Consider the following 23,326-nt stretch of genomic DNA (forward strand, 5'->3'; position numbering starts at 1 on the left):
CAAAGTTTCAAAATATTCTAGATAACGGTATTATTTTTAATTTATAGATAGCAATGTTGGTAGAAAGCTAGACTACAAATCCGGGGAATGAAGAAGTTTCAATACCCGAAAGGCCTCGTAACGTTTGTTGATGGGTCATAAAATCCTCTCTGTGCTAATCCCCCCCCCTCACACTAACCTCTTATTAAATTAGAGTAATGGATAATTTTAACTGGTAAACCAGTGGCAAAGATAAATTAAATGAGCTGTACGAGTTGTAATGCTTGGGTATTGAACAATAATATGTTTACAACAACCTAGCATGTCCTTGGTGCACATAAAGAAATTATTCACGAATATTTGTCTTTGACGTGTGATCTTGGCCGTTGAATGAAAAAGCAAGCATTTTGTAATTATAACCATATTATGAAATAACAGTCCGAAGTACACCTATTATTAAAATTTTACCAGACATTTAGAAGTAGGAAAATATAAGTTATTCACCGTTTGGCTTTGATCTTTACATTGATCTACACGGTTATTGATTGCGACATATTGTCGTGCCGAAAAGTCAACATAACATTCTTAAGTAATACGAAAGTCATGGGGCGTTTATCAGTTTTAGAGCGGAAACGGATTTTGAAAGAAGCCACTCAAGATTATCTTGGACTTCTATAAGAATATTCATAATAATTACTACACGATTTGTCGAGCATACTTCCTAGCTGTTCTAATCGGCTATTAAATATCGAAATTTTGTGCGACAGTAGTCTATAAAATGTTTTTATTTGTACCCCCTTTTTACAGTTCTTGAACTCGTTAAATCTAATATACTCAATATGCATACATTTATATAATTTGTGTACATGTACAATTAAAACATAATTTTAAATTTTATTTACTCATCTTTTAAAGGGACCATTTCACAGAGATTGGCATGCATTGAAGTTTGTCATTTAATGCTTTAAATTGATCAATGTAAACATTGTAACTAAGTATCTCCTGTTAAAAAAACAAGAATAGAAATATATAAAAAAGTTGTCCTCAACAAGGCTCGAACCAATTACCCTAAGAGTGAAAGTCCATAACATAAAACACTCGACCATCCGTGCTCATTCAGTAAGCGATGTATTTTATACTTTATATTATAAGCACTCCTGGTAGTGTCACAAAATATGACGATAACAACAAAACCCTCCATATTATTCAATCGTTACGCGTTTGTAATGCCTTATAGCTTTTCAATCGTCAAAAGATGCATATAATGGATATTTTATAGCATGGTTTTACTGTTATCTCGCAAATTTCAAAACTACAACGAAAATTTGCTAATCTGAAATATTTTTTTTCTATTTTGTCGAAACGTGAAAAGGTCACTTTAATAGCGAGCCAAATAACAACTCAGATTTAAATACAATTAATACACGAATACTAATGAACATTAGGAAGGTTCATATAATTATGGATCCTTGCTAATTTTGATTCACTATTTTGATTTATTGCACGAGTATTTAAAGAGTAATCTTGGTCCGTGTTTTACATGTAAACATTTTCATTTCAATTATAGGTTCAACTATTCAGTATTTAGCATTAAAAACAATATGTGTGTTTTAAAGAAACAAATCAAGACATGGCGACAGGTGATAGCAATCAGACAGTGGCGCATAGAATATTTGACGATGAGGCAGACATAGACAACAAAGCAACAGAGCGCGGACGCGGGAGAGGTAGCTATAGACCGAACAGAGGACCCAGAGGTCGAGCGCTTAGCAGAGATAGATCGGGTATTGCAGAGAACAGAGCTCACAATAAAGATAGGTATGACTTAAAAACAGAAGGTGGGCGATATGATCACCGTGGACACCGGCAAGGAAGAGGTACATTCCGTGGGCTACATCATCAGGTTTTTTTTAATGAGTCAAGAGTATTCTATAAAAACAATCCGAGTGGTGATGACCAACAAGAACAATCTATGCCTAAAGCGCCAAGGGAACAAAGAGAAATGCGGTTTTGTAAGCTGAAAGACCTTATCAAGGACGGGAATCCTGATGAAGTGTTCTTGGAATTAAGTCAGTCTAGAAGCGGTTTTATCGAGTTGATAGAAAAATCTTTTGATTTTAAGGATAATGCTCTTTATATATTCAAAGCACTTGTTCCTGCATTAAAGTCCGATATTGAATCAAATTTAAGAGAATTTTTAGACAGGCTTCATCCCGTCTTAATTCCAAAGATATTGCAACTTTTGAGCAAGGTACAAATGAAAGATAGAAGTGCAAATTTTATATGGAGTAATTTAACACAGATGGGGTTATTTCTTAGTGACATTTCAGAATTCCTGCAGGTACTAATGGCGACCATTCCTTCCACGCTACCAGCTTGCAACACTATCATTATAGTTTTAAAACAATTTCCAAGTTTTTTTCCTGGTCTGACGTTTGACATGGAAAGCCTAGAAGCCGTGTTTGGTCTAGTTAAAACAGAACGCGAAAGACGAACTGAAACTGACCAAGCAAAGAAAAAACCTATATACAAGACTTGCGAACAAGATATGACCCCACCAAATAATTTCCGAGAAATAAGCATTTTTCCGACACTTGATGATATACATATCAATGAGTTACCATTTCTAAGAGCGAACAAGACGAAAGGAAAGTACGATTCTCTAGATACGTATCTAGACACTCAGTTCCGTTTGTTGCGGGAAGACTATGTGCAACCCCTACGACAAGGTATTCACGAGTACAGAAGTTGTATTAAAGATGGCCTCAGTGTAAATCGTTTGAGAAATATTAGGATATATCAGAACGTGCTGATTATGCAGCCTGTTTGTTCTGGACAAGGCATCAACCATTTAATCCATTTTGATACTACACATCTTAAGAAATTAAACTGGGATTCATCTAGGCGACTTCTTTTTGGTTCACTGGTTTGTTTGTCTGATGACAATTTTGACACAATTCATTATGCAACAATTACTAACAGGGATGCTTATGCATTGAAATACGGTGATATAGAAGTGCATTTTGAAAACGCTGGGGATGGTGTAATTGACCTTTCGGGATCATTTGTGATGGCAGAAACAACCGCCTACTTCGAAGCATACAGGTACATTCTTGAAGGCTTACAGGAACTGAAAGACACAATGCCAATGATGAGATACATTATTGATTGTGAAACTGTAATTAAACCTCCATCCTACTTACTTGGCCACGGTGGACCTCAATATGATTTCCAGACTCTTCTTCAAGATCGAAATAAAGGCATAATGTATCCTGTGTTAAACACGCAACGATGGCCTACCTCTTCTGACTTGGGTCTAGATTTCTCACAATATCAGGCCATTCAAACAGCCATAACAAAAGAATTCGCTATTATTCAAGGGCCACCAGGAACCGGCAAAACATTTGTTGGCTTAAAAATAGCTGAGTTGCTGTTGAAAAACAGCATATTTTGGAAGACTTACTTAGAGAAAAGCCCAATATTGGTTGTATGTTACACTAATCATGCTCTTGATCAATTTCTTGAAGGGATTTCTAAGGTATGCAATCGGGAAGGAATCATTCGAATTGGGGGAAGATGTAAAAACGAGAATCTTTTACCATTTATGCTTCGTAATGTAAAGGCTAAAAGGCGTGAACTACAAAAACGGTCTTTCAAACTGATGCAAAGTGAAAAAGACTGTAGAGCTCGACTTAGATACAGTGAGTGGAAAATAGAAGAAATTAGTGCTAAGATAAAAGAAACGACTTCTCATATTGTACCATTCAAAGCACTTGAACCATTCATGAATGCAAGTCATGCAAACGAATTTTATTTCATGATTAACATGAACATTACTGATGAAAACACCTGTTTTCAGACATGGCTAGCTTTCCAACCATTCGAAAACCAAATACATAAAAACGTGGATGTCCAAACAAATATCAGACAAACATGGATACAGTTCATTTTACATGAAGTGCAGCCAATTGCAATGTCAGAACTGAACAAAATAGATGATATATTGAACATAGATCTGTATAGAAAAGCAAAAATATACAAAACCATGCATGTTGAATGCACGGAACATTTGGAAGAAACTATTGCCAAAGTAATGCCTTCTCGATTACTTTCGTTCGAAGAGCTTCAAAGAGGAATTCTGGACCCAGTTACACAATTAAAGCTTAAGTCATTAAAAGCAAGTATTAAAGCTCCTAAACATATTATAGTGGACATATGGCTGTGTACTAATGATGTCAATAAAATAAAAGAGGCACTGGATAATTTTCATGGACATTCTGAGCGCAGTGGAGACATTGAGGAAAAAAGTGAAACAGATAAAGAAGATCTTGAAGAAGATCGATTGTTAGATGATATGGATGAAGACTCTATGTTTAATTATAAAAGAAATAATCCATTTAAAGCGGACAAAAGGGTGAACTATAAAATAACCGATGAAGAATGGTTCAGGGTATTTGGAGAGAGAAAGAGAACACAAAAAGTAAAAGCCATGCTAAACAAGGCGAGACCTTTGACTGAAGAAACTGTGTACAGGCTGAAAAGTATTCGAGATTTGGATAAAGATAAACGGTTAGACCTTTACACCTACTGGTTGCAAAAATGCAGAGCAGCTCTGAAAGACGCTGTAAAGGTACACGAAGATCAGTTTAGAATAGCAACAGCGAGTTTGCAAGAAGTTCGTGATTTAGAAACTGCGCACATTTTGAAGGAGTCAGTTGTTATGGGAATGACAACAACAGGTGCGGCAAAATACAGAAAAGTTTTACAAAGAGTTAAACCCCAAATAATCATAGTGGAAGAAGCCGCAGAAGTTCTTGAATCGCACATCATAACTACATTGAACAGCAATTGTAAACATTTAATACTTATTGGAGACCACAAGCAACTGCGCCCATCAACAGCTGTCTATGAACTTGCAAACAAGTATGAAATGGACATATCATTATTTGAGAGAATGGTCAGAAATGATGTCCCATGTGTAACTCTTGAGGAACAGCATCGTATGCGTCCAGAGATATCCAGACTACTGCGTCGCGAAAGACTTTACCCAAAATTACGAGACCATGAGTCTGTCTTAAGATACGATCAGGTCAGAGGAGTTGATTTTAATATGCAGTTTATAAGTCACGAAGAAAAAGAATCTTGTTCTGGAGATTCGTCAAGTTACTCCAACCCACACGAAGCCAAATACATGGCAGCTTTGTGTCAATATTTTCTGAATCAGGGCTATAAAAAGGATCAGATAACTGTTCTTACTCCATATATGGGACAAGTGATGCTTCTACGCAATGAAATGCCAAAAACTGGTTTTGAAGGAGTAAGAATAACAGCAATTGATAATTTCCAGGGAGAGGAAAATGACATAATTCTGTTGTCTTTAGTACGAAGCAGTATGGAAGGCCACTCGCGAAAAAGAAATCCAATCGGCTTTGTAGGAATTGAAAACCGGATATGTGTGGCGCTCTCAAGGGCTAAACAAGGTATGTTTGTAATTGGAAATTTCAAGCTCCTTGAGCGAAGCAGTCAGTTATGGGAGGAAATCATTGCAGAAATGAAAGAAAGCGATTCTATCAAACCCCATTTACTTCTTAGGTGTGGAAATCATCCAGAAATGTGCACTGCGGCATCGAGCGCACAGGATTTTACTTGTGTTCCGGAAGGTGGATGCAACAAACCTTGTGGGATGAAAATGCCTTGTGGACATATCTGTCCAAGAGCTTGCCACGTTGTAGACAAACCCCACCTGTTTGTCCCATGTTACAAACCATGTGAAAAAATTAATCCTAACTGCACACTAGGACATAAGTGCACCAAAACATGTTTTCAGGATTGTGGAAACTGTTCTGTTATGATTGAGAAAGTGATTCCCATGTGTCGTCATGTGGCGAAACTTCCATGTCACATGGACCCATTTAAATGGGAATGCCGTGAAGTATGTAAAATTATTTTGTCATGTGGGCATTCATGTGATCAAAAATGTCAATCCCAAGGACACAATCAGAAATGTGACAAGTTTGTGACCCGCGAATTATTATGTGGTCACGAAATGGTTATGCAGTGTCATTTCGAAGCGCACAATCAGAAATGTGATAAGTTAGTTACCCGTGAATTACTATGTGGTCACAAAATGGAATTGAATTGTCATATAGCTATCGCAAATGTCAATTGCTTAGTTGATTGCAATGTAGTTCACGAATGCGGACATCAATGTTCAGGAAAATGCGGCTCGTGTTTTGGTGGAAAAATACACAAGAAGTGCAAAGGAAATTGTGGAAAGACGCTGCCATGTGGGCATAAATGTACATTTCCATGCAGTGATGAAGAATGTCCACCTTGTTCACAAAAATGCAAAAGAACATGCAGTCATAATTTTAAGTGCAAGAAGAAATGTTCCGAGCCATGCGATTCATGCGAAAACAAGTGTTTATACCAGTGCAAACATGGAAAGTGTGAAAATACTTGTTCCGAGGAATGCTCCATAATGCCTTGCAATGAGAAATGTGGAAAAGAGTTGGAATGTACACATACATGCAGAGGACTTTGTGGGGAAAAATGCCTGTGCGTTATATGCAACAAACACTTAATAAGAAATGAGTCTGAAAAAGAGTTTACAGAAAATACAGTTTTTCTTCAACTACCAGATTGTAAGTGCATATTGGAGGTAGGATATTTGGATATGAGTATCAAAACACAAGCTTGCTCTGAAATGATAGATTTGGCTCTGCATTGCCCATTCAGCTTGTGTGGTAAGCTTTTAGAGTCGGATATCAGACGTTATTCAACAAGAATCAAAGATGTAAAGCAAAATGTAATAAAAGCAAACACTCAATCGCAAGCATCAGTAATGGAAAACAATATTTCTTTTAAACTGAACAACCTTAAATCTGTTGGAGCGATAAACGAACAGCAAGATGCCCAATTAAAGCGACAATTAGCAGCAAGAAACACAAGTACATTATCAATCTTGGGCAAAAGACTAGACAAGTTACAGGAGTTGTATAATGTGGTTAAAATAATCGAGAAAGCTAAATCTAATGGTTTAATTGAAAGTATTCATGTTGACGGTGTGTTGAAGGTAGACGAAATTAAGAAAGTAATATTGGCTGAAAAATTGAATTCAACAAAACAGTTCTGGGCAGAAGTTTCAAGGGAAATAGACAGACTCAAAATCTGTGTGAAGTTTTGTCTTCTAAAGAAACACTTGTACAGTAAACGGAATAGCGCCGTAGACCAAGCTCTCGATCTAAGCTTTAGAGCTTTACGTTCACCTGGATTAGACAGCGATCTTCTTGCTGAATTGTTGTCAGTTTCCAGCACATTGCATGCGAGTATTTCTAACAATAGTCTTTCGGATCTGGACATAAACGTGGCGTCTTTTAAACTCAAGTCAAAATTGGAAATTTGTGAGTTGCAAGTATCTTTAAAAATGAAACAAATAGGGTCATCCACTGAAGAAAAAAGTACAGTTGCAATCTTCAATAGAAAAGTGTCATCGCCTGAAGAAAATCGAGCAGTTACAATATACAATAGACAGGTATACGTTGAAGGATCCGTAGACGCGGGATCGGTTTACGGCCAAGGTAATACAGCTAAGCCAGAAGAAGATCTATTTCAAAATGAACATGAACTTGCGAGTGATGCATATATGGATGATGAAAAGGAAGACATAGATGTAGAAGGGACATTGATACTCTAACATTTAGGACATACATGGTTCATTCCTGGTTAATCAATTTTGTATATATTACTAATAACATCCTATTATCTTCTCAGCGTATTTTGATTTGAAAGTAGAAACAATTGTACAAATATTACGCGTTCATGCTCCTAAAAGAATTATTGTCGCGTTGGGTTAATTATCAAATAATTAACCTTTTTTCGATTCAGGCTTCAGGAATTCAGGAAAAAAAAAATTGCAATTATAAATCTAATTTGAATGAACGAGAAAACACAAGTCATTTATAATGACACGTGTTACAACGGAGAAGAGTAAAAAGGCTACGTAATTGATTAACCAACAACTATCTGCAATCCTTTAGTAATGGAGTCAGTCTGACTTTAAAAGTATTAAGATGTAATAGCAAAGTTGGTGATAATCAGTACTGCTGTATCTGAAGAATGCAAGCACTGTCAATAGTGCATTAATGAATTAGCTTTATAGAGGAACATGTTGTTTTGTGTAGCATTGATAAACTGGATTTTAAATTGAAGTGAAGACATATATTTGCTGCAATATCAAATGGAGCATGGGTTCCAGTGATAATAACAGTTAGATCACTGGAAGTTTTGTACGTACACTTAGTGGTATCTTTTATTCGTCATGCGTTTGTATCTGTGCTTTGAATATGATTCACGCTACGAACCAATATACGGATAATTTGATAACACCCACACTGATTTGGAAGATTTATAAGTTTTCCGCATTGATTTATCCGATTTTCTTATAACAATTACATAAACATGCAATTTTATTGACAATATCTCTTCTCGAAAGTGGATGCCTCTTCACAACTGAGGGTGGAAATTTGTATATTTATTTATTAATTGATCGTTTTTACATTAATAGTTAAACTTTTACCTAGGTGTAGAAATTACTTGTTTTTTTGTATTTTGGAGTCACATGGATTGCGTGTTCTAATGTTTGTCTATGGTTGATAGCAACAATTGTTTTACAAATGAGGCGCATTTTATTCATTTTACCTTTTTCATTGCCCTGCATATCTCATGATAAATTGGTAAATATGTACAAGTATGGTGCATTTTTCATTAGTTAAATTACAAAAAAACTAGTATTTAATTATTTAACGTTAGTCCTATTTCTAATCGACATACATGTATATCTTTAATCAAATGTATTTAATATACGAAAATGAATTGTTATCGATATTACGATTATTTTAATATTAAATTAAAAAAATGCAGGTTTGTCAATTATTTTGCGCAGCTATCAAGCTCAATATTTAACTTGTTTTTTTATAGTCACAATCTAAATTTTTACTTAATTTTAGGCAATTGTTATTACGGCATTTATTCAAACCAATTACTTTTCATTACTTTAATTTGATTTATTATTCACTTTTATCGGATACGTAAATTAATATAATTATGTCGAGGTGGAAACACGGTCGTCATATTTATTTCTACGAATGATCATATCATGTCGCCAATGTAAACTAACTTATAGTTTCATGATAAAACTAGATATCTCACATTCCCAACCTATTCGAAAAAGAGTGTTAAAATATTTTCTTGTTTAATGGCACGTTAAGTTGTGTGTTAGTTCACATAATTTATCAATGCACATATTGTGTTTATGCACATTTAACGTTAAGGTTTGCATACAACGATATTAACCTTACACAATGTTCTTCATACCCGTGTATTGTGTTTCTTTAAACTAAGTTTGTTATTTTTACATTTAAAACATAAGTAATGATTGTTCGTTTGCATTTCATCGTATGTCACTAAAATATGTATGTATATATCTGATCGAAATAACGTGCTTTTACACATGCATATATTTTTCTTCAATAGTTGTTAATCGGAACTCTCCAGTCTGGGGTTTTCCGATATTTGAGCACGCGCGGTAGGTACAAACAAAAGCTGACTAGCATATTTTAAAAGATAGTGAATCAATAGTTTCTCTTATCGCTGAATAGTAAACAGCACTTTTTCTTCTCAAACGTTCGTTATAGTTGATAAAAATACCATGATTTAATCATTTTTCTTTAGACGAATTAATCTCGATCGTGTTCAATTTTTAAGAATACTATGAAACACGATATAATGCTGCATGTACATGTAAACAGCTTCGGTCACGTAACAATGTCATTGCATATACTGAGCGTAGGTCAACGAGAAACTAACAAGACATTGACTCCATCGTTTATATATTATACTATTCAAATAAATTTAAAATTATACGGAAAAGTACCAAACAACAAAAACCTAACTATCCTCAGACCATTCGTAATACTAGAACTAATATATCGTTCCATATCAGTTGGATATTTATATGTCTATTGATATAGCTCTTTTGTCTTTAAACTAATCTGAAAAGTAAAGAAAAATATTCGCTAAATACCAAGACCTTAACATTAGAAGGCACATCACTAACGAGCTTTACCATACATTACTTTTATTATACCCCCACAAACAAAGTTACGGGGATATATAGGAGTGAGCTTGTCTGTCGGTCGGTCGGTCTGTCGGTCTGTCGGTCCGTATTTAGTGTCCGCTCTCTAATTCAAGTTGTTTTCACCCGATCTTCACCAAACTTGGTCAGATGTTGTATCTTGATGATGTCTAGGCCAAATTCGAACATGGGTCATGGCAGGTCAATAACTAGGTCACGGGGTCACTTAGTGAGTTTTAAACACTGAGCATGGTGTCCGTTCTCTAATTCAAGTAGTTTTCATTCGATCTTCACCACACTTGGTCAGAAGTTGTATCTAGATGATGTGAAGGTCAAGTTCGAACATGGGCCATGCCGGGTCAAAAACTAGGTCACGGGGTCACTTACTGCGTTTTCAATATTGAGCATGGTGTCTGCTGTTTTTTGTGAAGACAATATGCAAAATATTCTGTGTCAATGCGACATGTTGGGGTATTCGACACGTCTGTGACAAAGCTCTAGTTTGCGATATCCATAAAGCATGCCGAAAAAAAAACAAGAAGATGAAGCAATTTTGCATATGTCAAGCCGTTTGTATAGGTTCCTTCATTACGATACAGCTGACAATGTCTGTTTTTCATGTATTTTAAGGATGTTAGCTACTGGACCCATTTTTATTCGTATAGGCGGCTGTACATCTGAACGGTGTATTTAGACTTTAATCCTGTATTAAACGTCTGACATACATGTATATCAGTGTTAGATTTGTTATGTGTAATTATTAATAATAATAGTAACAGTAATAACAGTAATAACAACAAAAGACTTTAATTTTGACATTTCCTTTAAGAAACACTACCTTCGTTTCAATACTTATTATCCACTACTGAATGGGAAGCAAATCGGATATCGACGTTACTGGTCATTACTGTATTAATGACAATGTTTGTACTTCCCGCGCGCGCTCAGAAATCGGAAAAACCCACAGCGCGCGAGTTCCGAATTAAATATATTATCTAATAGTTAAAAGTATATTAGCTAGGTTGCAAAAAGTACTTTTGTAATCAAAAGGATGAAGCTATTATATATTTATTTTGGGATTACAACTATGTCCGGGCAATTGTCCTTGCGATTTTGGATCCTGCGATATCTAAAAAGAACTTGATATAGGTTGATGAAACTCGGTATGCAGATAGAGGGTCATATTTAAATAAACACGTTATTTTAGGGTATTGTTTACGTCAGACAAATAGTATGGTTGCAGTAATAAGTGAAAACTAACACATAGATCATGAGAAAACTTTAATAAATAATTAAACTAGTTTTTACATACTCGGTTTGTGGACAGAGCTTTTTTAAATCTGTACAAATTTATGTTTTTTAGTTTTTATTCAGACCAAAATTGTGGTTGCTATGGTAACAGAAGTAAGAGAAATTTAAATATGGAAATTGCCTTTTCTAACAACTATCTTAAGCTAGGTTGATGAAACATTTGGAGATCCTGCATTTATGGTCCAAACAGGCCACACCCGTGGGTTACGTTATTTATGTTGACTTACCTATCAAAATAATAAAAGTCATTTTATCTGCAACAATACTATACAATTTGTTGTACAAAATTGTATAATGGTACCTTTAAAAGTTTTTAAACATGTTCCTGCTTTCACAACTAACCATGCCAAATTTGTCACATTTCTTGTTTCAACGTCCTCCCTATTACGACATGCGGCGTCTGTGGAGTATTTTTCGTAAACGTTTTGACAATCTTTTGTACTTTTTTTACATACAACTTGCTTAACAATATTACAAGCGTCTTAGGAATTAGAAGTAATTAATATGGCAAGTTCTACTTATGTTAGGTTTTACCTTCCAACACATAATCCTTGGGCTTATGTGTTTTTAAATTGGTTTTATGTACCTTGTTGTTTGCATTCCAAACATAAATTGTTTCTGATGTTGTTGTTTGTTTCTACCTTTTTGTATTTGTATAGATGCGAACTTCGAAGTGTACGTCAAGGTTCACGTGAATAAGAACCGAACACTATTATACTGGCTGTTTGTGCGTTTGTACGTTTGCAACGGGTGTATGTATACACTTTGTGTTAAGCTTATTTTGTAAACAGAATTGCATACTGTTGCTCTTTCATAATTATCAACTACATACGAAAGAGCAGTTTTATTCGTTATGTTATTGCATATACTGAGATTATGTTAAAGACAAATACGTATTAACTGTAGAATAGTTATTGTGAGGGCAATATCAGACTGACGTCGTAATGCCATGCAGGTTTACGATTGTCTGGCTGTCCATAACAAGTATCATTGCTGATGTGTGGAAAGTTGAAGACATAAATAAGCATTTCAAAATGTATTTGATGCATTTTTTTCCAATTTGTGTTGCGTTGTATTTAAGTTACAGAATGGTACTTTTAAACACCATAATCAGCATGGTAGTATGTACAATTTAATATGTTATGTTTTTTTATAGTGTGGTCACTGTGAGTGCATTTTCCGAATTATGAATAGTTTTGGTCTTTACAAGAAAAATATAGATAATTTTAGACTTTAGTCTTTTGTTACATTAACTTGACACTGTTAGGTAATGAAACTTTTAAAACAAATTTATAAGCATTTAAACAATTGCATTTTAATGTAGCGATAAAATATGGGGTTTTACAACTGTGAGAATTAGATGCATCAATGTCATTTGAACTCACATCTTTACTGTAAATTCAGTACGTTTCTTGATCGCTTTAATACGAGTTAAATTAAATAAACGATTTTAACAGATTATTGATACATATTATATAATTGTTGTTTTTGTATGCGTATTTATATTTATATGTTGACGTTTAGTACGTAAAGCTTGTCTGGTGTAATTGTTCTTGTTTTATGATGCCTACAAATTGTATTATTTGTATACATTTTAATGTGTATTTTTTCCTAAAAGATCGTTTTGTTGTATGCTGTACATAGTTTTAAGACGAATAATGTTGATTTATTTACTTTTAATACGCCCGTTTTTCAAAACGGGACGTATTGTAAGATCACTCTCGCCGGGCGGCGGCGGGCAGCGGCTGGCGACGGCGTCCACAGTAATGTCCGTTTTCTAATCCAAATAGTTTTCATCCGATATTCACCAAACTTGGTCAGAAGTTATATCCAGACGATATCTAGGTCAACTTCGTATATGGGTCTTGCCTGGTCAAAAGCTAGGTCACGGGGTCACTTAAAGCATTTCAAGGATTTAGCATGGTGTCCGCTCTCTAACTGAAGTATTTTTCATCCGATATTTACAAAACTTGGTCAGCAGTTGTATCTACACAATATCTAGGTCAAGTTTAAATATGAGTCATGCCTGTTCAAAAACTAGGTCACGGGGTCACATAGTGCATTTCAAGGATTTAGGATGGTGTCCGCTCTCAAAAAAAGGTAGTTTTCATCCGATCTTCACCAAATTTGGTCAAAAGTTGTTTCTAAATAATATCTAGGTCAAGATCAAATATGGGTCATTCCGAGTCAAAAACTAGGTCACGAGGTCACTAAGTGCAAGCATTTAGCATGGTGTCAGCTCTCTAACTCAAGTAGTTTTCATCCGATCGTCACCAAACTTGGTCAGAAGTTGTATCTAGACAATATCTAGGTCAAGTTCGAATATGGGTAATGCCGGATAAACGCTAGGTCACGGGGTCACTTAGTGCATTTCAATGATTTATCATGGTGTCCGCTCTCTAATTGAAGTTGTTTTCATCCGAACTTAACCAAACTTGGTCAGAACTTGTATCTACACAATATCTAGGTCAAGTTCGAATATGGGTCATGCTGGTCAAAAACTAGGTCGCGGTGTCACTTAGTGCTTCTCAAGGATTTAACATGGTGTCCGCTCTCTTATTGAAGTAGTTTTCATCCCATTCCACCAAATTTGGTCAGAAATTGTGTCTAAATGATATCTAGGTCAAGTTCAAATATGGGTTATGCTGGCTCAAAAACTAGGTCGCGAGGTGACTTAGTGCATTTAAAGCATTTAGCATGGTGTCCGCTCTCTAACTGAAGTAGTTTATCCGATCTTCACCAAATTTGGCCAGAGGTTGTGTCTAGATGATATCTAGGTCAATTTCAAATATTTGCTGCTTAAATTTCAAAAATATATCAATTTGCCACTCAAATTGTTAAGTTGTCAAGTTGTCCAAAATCTTCAAACGGGCCTATCATTTGACTGTTTGGCAATCTCGTTTACATTACCTTATTAAATAGCACATATCGATTAATATATAAAAGTGTGTGAATGTGTATTGTTAACATCGGCACATGCTTTGTATGTTTACCATTGGCGAATACAACAAGTCATTGCTCAAAATATAATGGGGTGACATTTTTATATATTCATTCAAGCCAGTCGTTTCGACACTTTATTATACAATGTATTAGAAATAAACATTTACAAAACGCTAAAACCTTTCACTCAGGCACCAAAGCATTAATTTAATTGAAAACACAGTACAGTAAAGTTATTTTTCAAGTACATGTACTCAGCGCTTAAACTTTAATATCTTGTCGGAATAACTTACATAAATGACTTTAAACTAGATCGATTGTTATTTAATAGTGAATACGTGCTGGTGGAACATAAAGGATATATTAACTATTTCGTAGTGTTGTTGTTTGATGTTGTTTGCAAAAAAGTAAAATATATAAACTCTGCTGTTGTTGCTTGCTTTTTCGCAAAAGTCTGTCAATTTTAGAAAATACCCATCTGTTAGCAGTTTCTACTCGATACATCAACTTGTTCACACATTAAAACAACATTTGCATACGCATTTAATACAACAAGTTAAAAAGATTTCGTTTGACAAAATTGTTGCATATTGATACATTCATACACATATCACACGAATTTTTTAACAACTTGAAAAAGTATGAATTTTAAACTTAAAAATATATCCTGGTTTTTAGCTGTTCGCTTGCGGACAACTTAGGTTAGTGGTATGCTTTGCAAGTCGGTCTGCTCGTAACTACGCTAAGAACGATAACCACCGCATCTGCCTGTTTATACTTCACCACTGGTACACTGCAGACAGTGAGTGTGTGTAGGTAATCAATTGTGTTAAACAGCTTTTGCGACGACATTGGTCAGTTTGTCATTGAAATCTGTACATATTGGCTGCTTTCAGGGAAAACGAGGCTTAATGCATGTCAAATAAGTGGTGTCCAAGATTAGCCTGTGCACACTGATTAGCCTGTGCAATGCGCACAAGCTAATCAAGGACGACACTTTCTGATTTTATGGTGTTTTTCGTTTAAAGAGAGTTTCTGGTACTTGGATGACAATTAATGCATATGCATTAAGCCCTGTTTTCCTAAATGAAGCTTAAATTATCTTTTCTATTAATGATTTGAAACAAAAAAGATAAATGTTAATAACATCAAAGTAACCTCGCTGACAAGGCAAATAAACAAAATCACTTTTAAATCAAATAAACAACAAATTAGTTGTACATTTTTACCTTGTGGCATTTTTAGTAAACATCTAAAAGGGACCTTTTCACAGTTTGTAATTAAATGCTTAATATTGATAAATGTTAACATTGGATCTTAAAAGCTCCATTAAAAACAAGAATAAAATTTAAGAAACAAAAAAAGTTACCCTCAACTGGGCTCGAACCGCTGACCTCTGCAAAAAAAGTCTATCGTTTAAACCACTCGGCCATCCGTGTTCATACAATGAGAGATGCATTTTATACTTTATATAAGCAATCCTCGTATTATGAACAAAATTATAACGACAAGAACAAAACTCTCCAAATCATTAAATCGTTTAATTTTGTCAATTTTACAAAACGTGAAAAGGTCCCTTTAATGTCTTCAGACTTTCAAATTTAATGAGTTCAATGCACTGTCAGATCTTAAATCACGAATAACATACAGGTTTAGTGGTTGCCTGTAAGCATGGGACCAGTAGATTTAAGCCCAGGAAATTCAATTTCAAAAGTTGGTAACAGTTGGGCTGAAAAGCAGGGCAACTAGCTTTTTCAAAGCTTGAACAACTCAATCCAATTAAAATGCAAATTGGCGACTGTGGATCAATTAGGCCTAAGAAATGATTCAATTCCGGCTCACAACAAGACATAATGTATTATAAGTCTGTAATGTCGGCAAAATTGTTGCTCAATACTTTAAAATAAATAAATAAAGTATTAGATACACATAACACAACATGTACATGATTCTAGGCTTGTTATTTTTAGCAAGGCAACCAAAATTCTAAAGATGGCGTAAAAAAAGAGACATATTGTTGTTCTTTTGTCTAAGTTAACTCTATAACATAAATATGAGGATAAACAGTGCACACAAATCTCGACCTGTGCTTTAAGACACACTCTTTATAAATTTGAATGGGTTGTGTTCATTTCAAACTTGCGATATAAAAAGCTATAACGTAATTTTGAAAACTGAGTTCCGTCTAAGGTTATGCAAAAGCGAACAACTTCAGTGCATTCAGCGCTTTGATTTGTTGAACATGTTCAAGGCATTCTCTGTAAAATTGAAGTAAGTTTTAAATGTGTTTTAAAATATTATAGTTCAAAACAACGATTTCAGATTGTAAGTAACATAAAAAGCAAAAAAAACAACATATTACGGAAATATATGGTTGACACACTATAACACAAACTATTGGTCGAGCTTAGATTTACGATTGACGAGTGTAAAATTAAAAGAAAACGTGTGGAGTATACCATCTATTTTATGCTCTAGATTTTGTAACACAGCAAACATTGTAAGTACATTAATGCCATATTGACACTGTAAAATAGTATAAACATAATTAATTAATATATTGCAAAATAAAATCGACGAAGTTGTGTCAATCAACAGTTATCATGGTAAAGTTTAGGGTTTGTTTTATTTAATTGCGTTGCTGACATGTTCGGATTTATTTCGCACGTATTAACCAAATCTAATCTGCATTTTCAGAAAATGCTTATCGATATTAGAAATTATAAACTAGTCGTGCTCATAAAGGTTGCGTTAAATCTATACAAAAAAACACTAATTACCTCATACTTGTATAAAAAAGATGGACATGTTTTTATCGTTATCTGCTTTATAATATTATAACTACATTAATCTTTTCGGTTTAGGAGTCGTTATCATCTGGCATTCATGGTTATCTCTGAGTTGACCTTCAAATTCTAAAAAAAACATATATACCTGCCGACCGGAAGATTTTGTTTTTGAAAACCTATTCCGTGTTCATAGACGCTTACACGGATAATTGTGAGATAAAAAACTCAAACACTTTAGATGTAAACCATGTTTTCAAAACAGGTGAATTTAGATTTTCTGACGGAAGTGAATCTAAACAACATTAGAAAAGCATTATGGGGAGAAGCGGACTTTATAGAATCAGAAAGAAACTGGATCCAGCACCATAGTACAGGTAACAATCAAAACATGGAATATTGTATATTTTTCGAAAAGCGAACCGCGTTGGTTTGCAAGGACAAATGTTAAATGAGCCACATTGCGAAAATATATCATTGATTTGAAAGGAACATCCACACAATTTAACACGTAAATTATTCAATGAGCTGAAATTTTCGATCAACAAGTGTAAAATGTCAACCAAAACTATTCCGTCTGTTGTTTGACCTATAATTTGGAACGAAAAAAACACACATTGTTATTAGATACATATTATATTGACAGTGCAAGTATAGGAATAATAAACAAATATACTGCAAAATAACATCGACGAAGTTGCGCCCATGAACTTTAATATTTTTTATTCTCGAACAACGACATGTACTTTTAACTTTTTAATCTCGAGTGATATGCACGATGTAAACAATATTATTTTATACCCCATGTTAAAATGAATTAAGTATACTTAATATCATATTTTCAAAAAAACGTAGCGATCCGTTTGATGTTATTCGACCGTTGTCTCTTTGTATGTAAATAGAACATTTTAAGTATAAATTAAACTGTCGATAACGGTAGTATGCTTTACTATGCATGTCTGCATACTCTACATAGATTCTTAAATATATCATTTATGTATCTAAGTATAAATATTTTATGCATAATTGACATGGATGTTTTCAGAAAAAAAATACGTTTGTAGAAAGACTTAACTATGTTGTGAATCTAAATATTGTGTAATACTGTGTATGTGTAAACATACTCAATAGCAGCTGTATTAACAGGTATTTGATACTTTTCCGGCTGTTTATCAAACATGCACAAGGAATGAACAAACGAGCATATCGCGTGACTGTAATTCAAGTAGACATGCTAAAGCCATGTGATTATGAGCTCGTGAAATTCGAGTGATAAAATAACCGAACAATAGGAAGTTTAAAAGTTGACTTAGGTTTATTTGGGATTTAAGTAAATATTTTAATACGAATACATACCTGGCACACCGTCTATTTACAGACATTGTATATATGTGTGTTATGATTTTTATATATTCAATTATCGAACTACTTAAAATTATTTCCAAAATGTGTATATTCAGTAAGTTCGCAATTGAATATAAACAGTATTTATGTTTAACAACATTATTTTTCTTATAGTATCGCTGCATGTGTAAACAAAACTGTTTTTTTTTGCTAAATGTTTGTTAATAATTACCTCTTTTTTACCTTGCATGTACATATTTTTCAGAAAGCATGCAAAATGACAACAGGTTGTGACAGACAAACACTAGCGGGTCGAATATTTTATGAATAATTTGACACAGATACGCGGGGAAAAGACGTTGATCCTCCCGTAGGACGTGGAAGAAGTAGAGGCAGACACCATTCTGGAAGAAGACCAAGAGGGAGAGCTCCGAGCAGAGGTTTTCTAGGCAGCAATAACAACGATTAACACAGTGCGAATGGACATCATAGATATCCAGAACGTGGTCGATACGTCCGACATAAAAATCGTGAAACACGAGGAGCTTTTCGTGGACAACGATACTCACTTGGTATTAATGTCACAAACGAAGCGACAGATTTAAACCGAGTTGAATTAAGTCATCTATTTCATCCAATTTGAGAGAGTTTTTAGAAAGGTTATATCCAGTGTTGTTTCCTATAATCAGTCAATTGTTGGGGAAAATAGAGATGCAAGACAAAAGCGCAAATTTTGGCTCCATTTCTCAATGATATTTCAGAATTCCTTCAAGCGCTTATGACTATTCTTCCTGTCATCTTGCCAAGCTGCAACACAGTTATATTTGTTTTAAAGTCAATCGCCAGCAAATATCCACAGTTCAACTTTGACACAACAAACTTAACAGATGTGTTCAATTTAGTGAAAACAGAACATGAACGTCTTACGGAAACAGAACAAGCAAAGATAAGACCTGTATACAAACATGTTGATCATGAGATGGCTCCACCAAATAATTTTAGGACAATAAGCATTTTCCCAAAACTTGAAGATATCGACCTAAATGAGCTACCTTTTCTAAGAGCAAACAAGACGAAAGAAAAGTATGATTGTCTCGATACATATTTAGATATTCAGTTCCGTTTGTTGCGCGAAGATTATATGCAACCTCTTCGTCAAGGTATCTATGAGTATAGGGAATGTATACAAAACTGTGTAAGCGTTAAAAGATTAAGGAATATTCGCATATATCAAAATGTGCAGATAATGCAACCAGTTTGTTCTGCGCAAGGCATAAATCATGTGATACAATTTGATAATTCACAACTTGGCGCGATTAATTGGGCTTCGTCGAGAAGACTTCTTTATGGCTCACTGGTTTGTTTGTCTGTTGACAATTTTGACACTGTTCATTATGTTACCATCACCAAGAGAAATATTAATGGGCTACGAGAAGGTACAGTAGAAGAACATTTGGAAAACATTGAGGTCGGTGTGCAAGCTAACCATGGAAATCAGTCATTTGTGCCTACTTTGAAGCATACAGATACGTCCTGCAAGGCCGTCAAGAAACTAAAGAAACAATGCCGATGACAATATACATTATAGACTGTGAAATTGAAATAGAGCCACCACCATACCAACTTCGCCTGCGTGGTCCACATTACAATTTTGCACCGCTCATTAAAGAGACTAACAATATTGTTGAATATCCCGTGTTAAACACACTTCGTTGGCCTAAACAACTCACAATACAATGCCCTTCAAACTGCCATCACAAAAGAGTTCTCCATTATTCAGGGCCCACCAGGAACAGGTAAAACATTTGTTGGCTTAAAAATAACCGAGCTTCTCCTGCAAAACAGTGTATTATGGAAAACGAAGACTGAGGCAAGCCCTCTATTGGTGGTATGTTATACAAGTCATGCATTAGATCAGTTTTTGGAAGGCATTGCCAAGGTTTGTGATCTAAATGGGATTATCAGAATCGGCGGGAGGTGCAAAAATGCTTGTCTGGAACCTTTCATTCTTCGCAACGTAAAGGAAAGAATGCGTCGGAAGAAAGAACGTTCATTCACGGTGATGTAAAGTGAAAGAGATTGTAGAGCTCGACTAAATGAGAGTGGGCGAGAAATTGAAAAAATAAGCGCTAAGACTAAACGAACAACTTATCAAGTAGTAAATTTTACTGCTCTTAAACCGTTTATGAATGGAAAACATGTAGAAGAATTTGAAATTATGAATAAAGAGCAAGGTGATGATGACAGTACAATGCTACAAATTTGGTTATTATATCAACCATTTGGAAATCAAATGCCTTTAGATGCTGATGCGAGGGCTCATATAACTCAAAAATGGATACAATTCATACTAGATGAGGTTCGTCCTATGAAAATGTCGGAACTTAATGAAATAGATGACTTTGGAAACAAAGACCTATGTAAAAGAGCTGAAATTTATAAGACAATGCTCATGGAATGCATCAAAACGTTGAAGATAAAACCGGAAGAGTTGTCTAGGTTGCTAACATTGAAGGAGCTAGAAAACGGATTGTCTGATCCAGTGACCCAGATAAAGCTTAAATCTTTAATTGGAAATATAAAATCACCAGAAGAAAATATTTTGGACGTTTGGCTTTGCATCAACAATTCAAATAGAATAACAGAAGCAATCGAATATTTTCAAGGACATTATGCAAGTGAAACCATTGATGGCAGTGATGAAATAAAAGATGATGATTTGGAAGAAGACAGAATGTTAGATGACAGTGACGATGACTTTCATGTTGACTGCAAAAATAATAACTTAGAAATAGATAAGGATAAAGAGGAAGGAAGGAATGTTAGTAATGACGAATGGATCTACGTGTTTGATCAGAAAAAAAATGCAAGAAGAGTGAAAGCTTTGCTGAATAAAGCTAGACCAATGTCTGAAGACGGCGTGAATAGTGTCAAAAGTATTCAGTCTTTGGATAAAGACAAAAGATTGGATATGTATGCATACTGGTTGCAAAAACACAGAGAAGCGTTAAAAATGAAGTCGTGCTTTATGAGAATCAGTTCAGAATGGCTACTGATAGTTTGTAAGAAGTTCGTGATTTTGAAACTGTTCAAATTTTGAAAGCGTCTATTGTTATGGGAATGACAACGACAGGGGCAGCGAAGTACAGAAAAATACTGCAGAGGGTAAAACCACAGATAATAATTGTCGAAGAGGCAGCGGAAATTCTTCAATCACACGTAGTAACTACTCTGGGTGACAGTTGTAAGCATTTGATACTGATTGGCGACCACAAACAACTACGTCCTTCTACGACAGTATATGAACTTGCCAAAAAATATTAAATGGACATATCTTTATTTGAGAGGATGGTTAGAAATGGTGTTCCATGTGTAACTCTTGAAGAGCAGCATTGCATGCGTCCAGAGATATCAAAATTAATGCGTCGTGAAAAGCTTTACCCGACGCTACTTGACCACGAAACTGTATTGAGGTATGATAAAGTCAAAGATGTTGATGTAAATATACAATTTATTACCCATGAAGAGGAAGAATATTTCTCAAAAGATTCGAAAAGTTATTCAAATCCACATGAAGGTAGATACATTTCCGCTCTGTGTAGATATTTTCTAAATCAAGGTTATCCAAAGGAAAAGATAACTATACTTACTCCATATATGGGACAAGTGTTGTTACTGCGCAATGAAATGCCAAAATCTGTTTTTGATGGGGTAAGAATAACAGTTGTGGATAATTTCCAGGGTGAGGAAAATGACATAATTGTGCTGTCGCTTGTTCGAAGCAGTTTGGACATCAATGTCAATAAGAGAAACCCGATCGGATTTGTGGGTATTGAAAATCGGATATGCGTTGCGCTATCGAGGGCTAAATATGGTCTGTTTGTTCTTGGAAATTTCAAACTGCTTGAAAGAAGCAGTCAACTATGGAAAGAAATAATCGTAGAGTTGAGAGAAGCAAATTTGGCCAAGCCATATTTAACACTAAGATGTGAAAATCATCCAGAAATGTGTACATATGCCTCAACTGCACACGATTTTGAAAACGTTCCTTATGGTGGATGCAATAAGCCGTGTGGAAAATACCTGCCCTGTGGACACATCTGCCCAAGGTCTTGTCATGTTGTTGACATACTACACGAGCGTGTAACATGTTACAGGCCGTGTAAGAAAATCAACCCTAATTGCACATTAGGACATCAATGTACAAAACAATGTCATCAGAAGTGTGGAGATATTGAAATTATGGTGTGAAAGTTATTTCGATGTGTCGTCATTTGGCAGAACTTCCGTGTCATTCCGTTCAACGGGATTTGCAATGCAGTCTGTGAAGTAATTTTGCCTTGAGGTCACTCTTGTGATCAGACATGCAATACGTGTAATTTGAATGCACACAATCAGAAATGTGAAAAGAACGTGATACGTACTTTGCATTGTGGCCACAAAGTGAAAACACAGTGTAACACGAATATTAGAGCTGTAGAATGCCCGGTAGAATGCAAGGCTGTTCATGAATGTGGACATCCATGTTCAGGGACATGCGACTCATGTTTTGGTGGCAAAACTCATAAAAAGTGCAAAAGTACTTATGGCAAGACGCTCCCATGTGGTCATAAATGTACTTTTCCATGCAGTGAAGAATTATGTCCACCTTGTTCACAAAAATTCACAACAACTTGCAGTCATGATTTGAAATGTAATAAGAAATGTTCTGAACTATGTAACCCATGTCAGCAGAAGTGTGTACATAAATGTAAACACAGAAAGTGTGAGAATAACTGCTCTGAGATATGTTCTGTTGATCCCTGCAATGAGAAATGCGAAAAAGTGC

At 35.0% G+C, this 23,326-nt stretch overlaps 1 protein-coding gene and 1 pseudogene across 1 annotated transcript in view; both read left to right on the plus strand.

Moving 5' to 3' along the window:
* The window catches only part of LOC127858530 (NFX1-type zinc finger-containing protein 1-like), a 64,313-nt gene that overhangs the window by 836 nt on the left and 40,151 nt on the right, over positions 1 to 23,326 (plus strand). The window lies entirely within an intron of this gene.
* Positions 1,610 to 22,580, plus strand: LOC127857337 (NFX1-type zinc finger-containing protein 1-like; annotated as a pseudogene).

The sequence above is a fragment of the Dreissena polymorpha genome, chromosome 14 (genome assembly GCF_020536995.1).
Source record: "Dreissena polymorpha isolate Duluth1 chromosome 14, UMN_Dpol_1.0, whole genome shotgun sequence".
NCBI classification, from domain to species: domain Eukaryota; kingdom Metazoa; phylum Mollusca; class Bivalvia; order Myida; family Dreissenidae; genus Dreissena; species Dreissena polymorpha.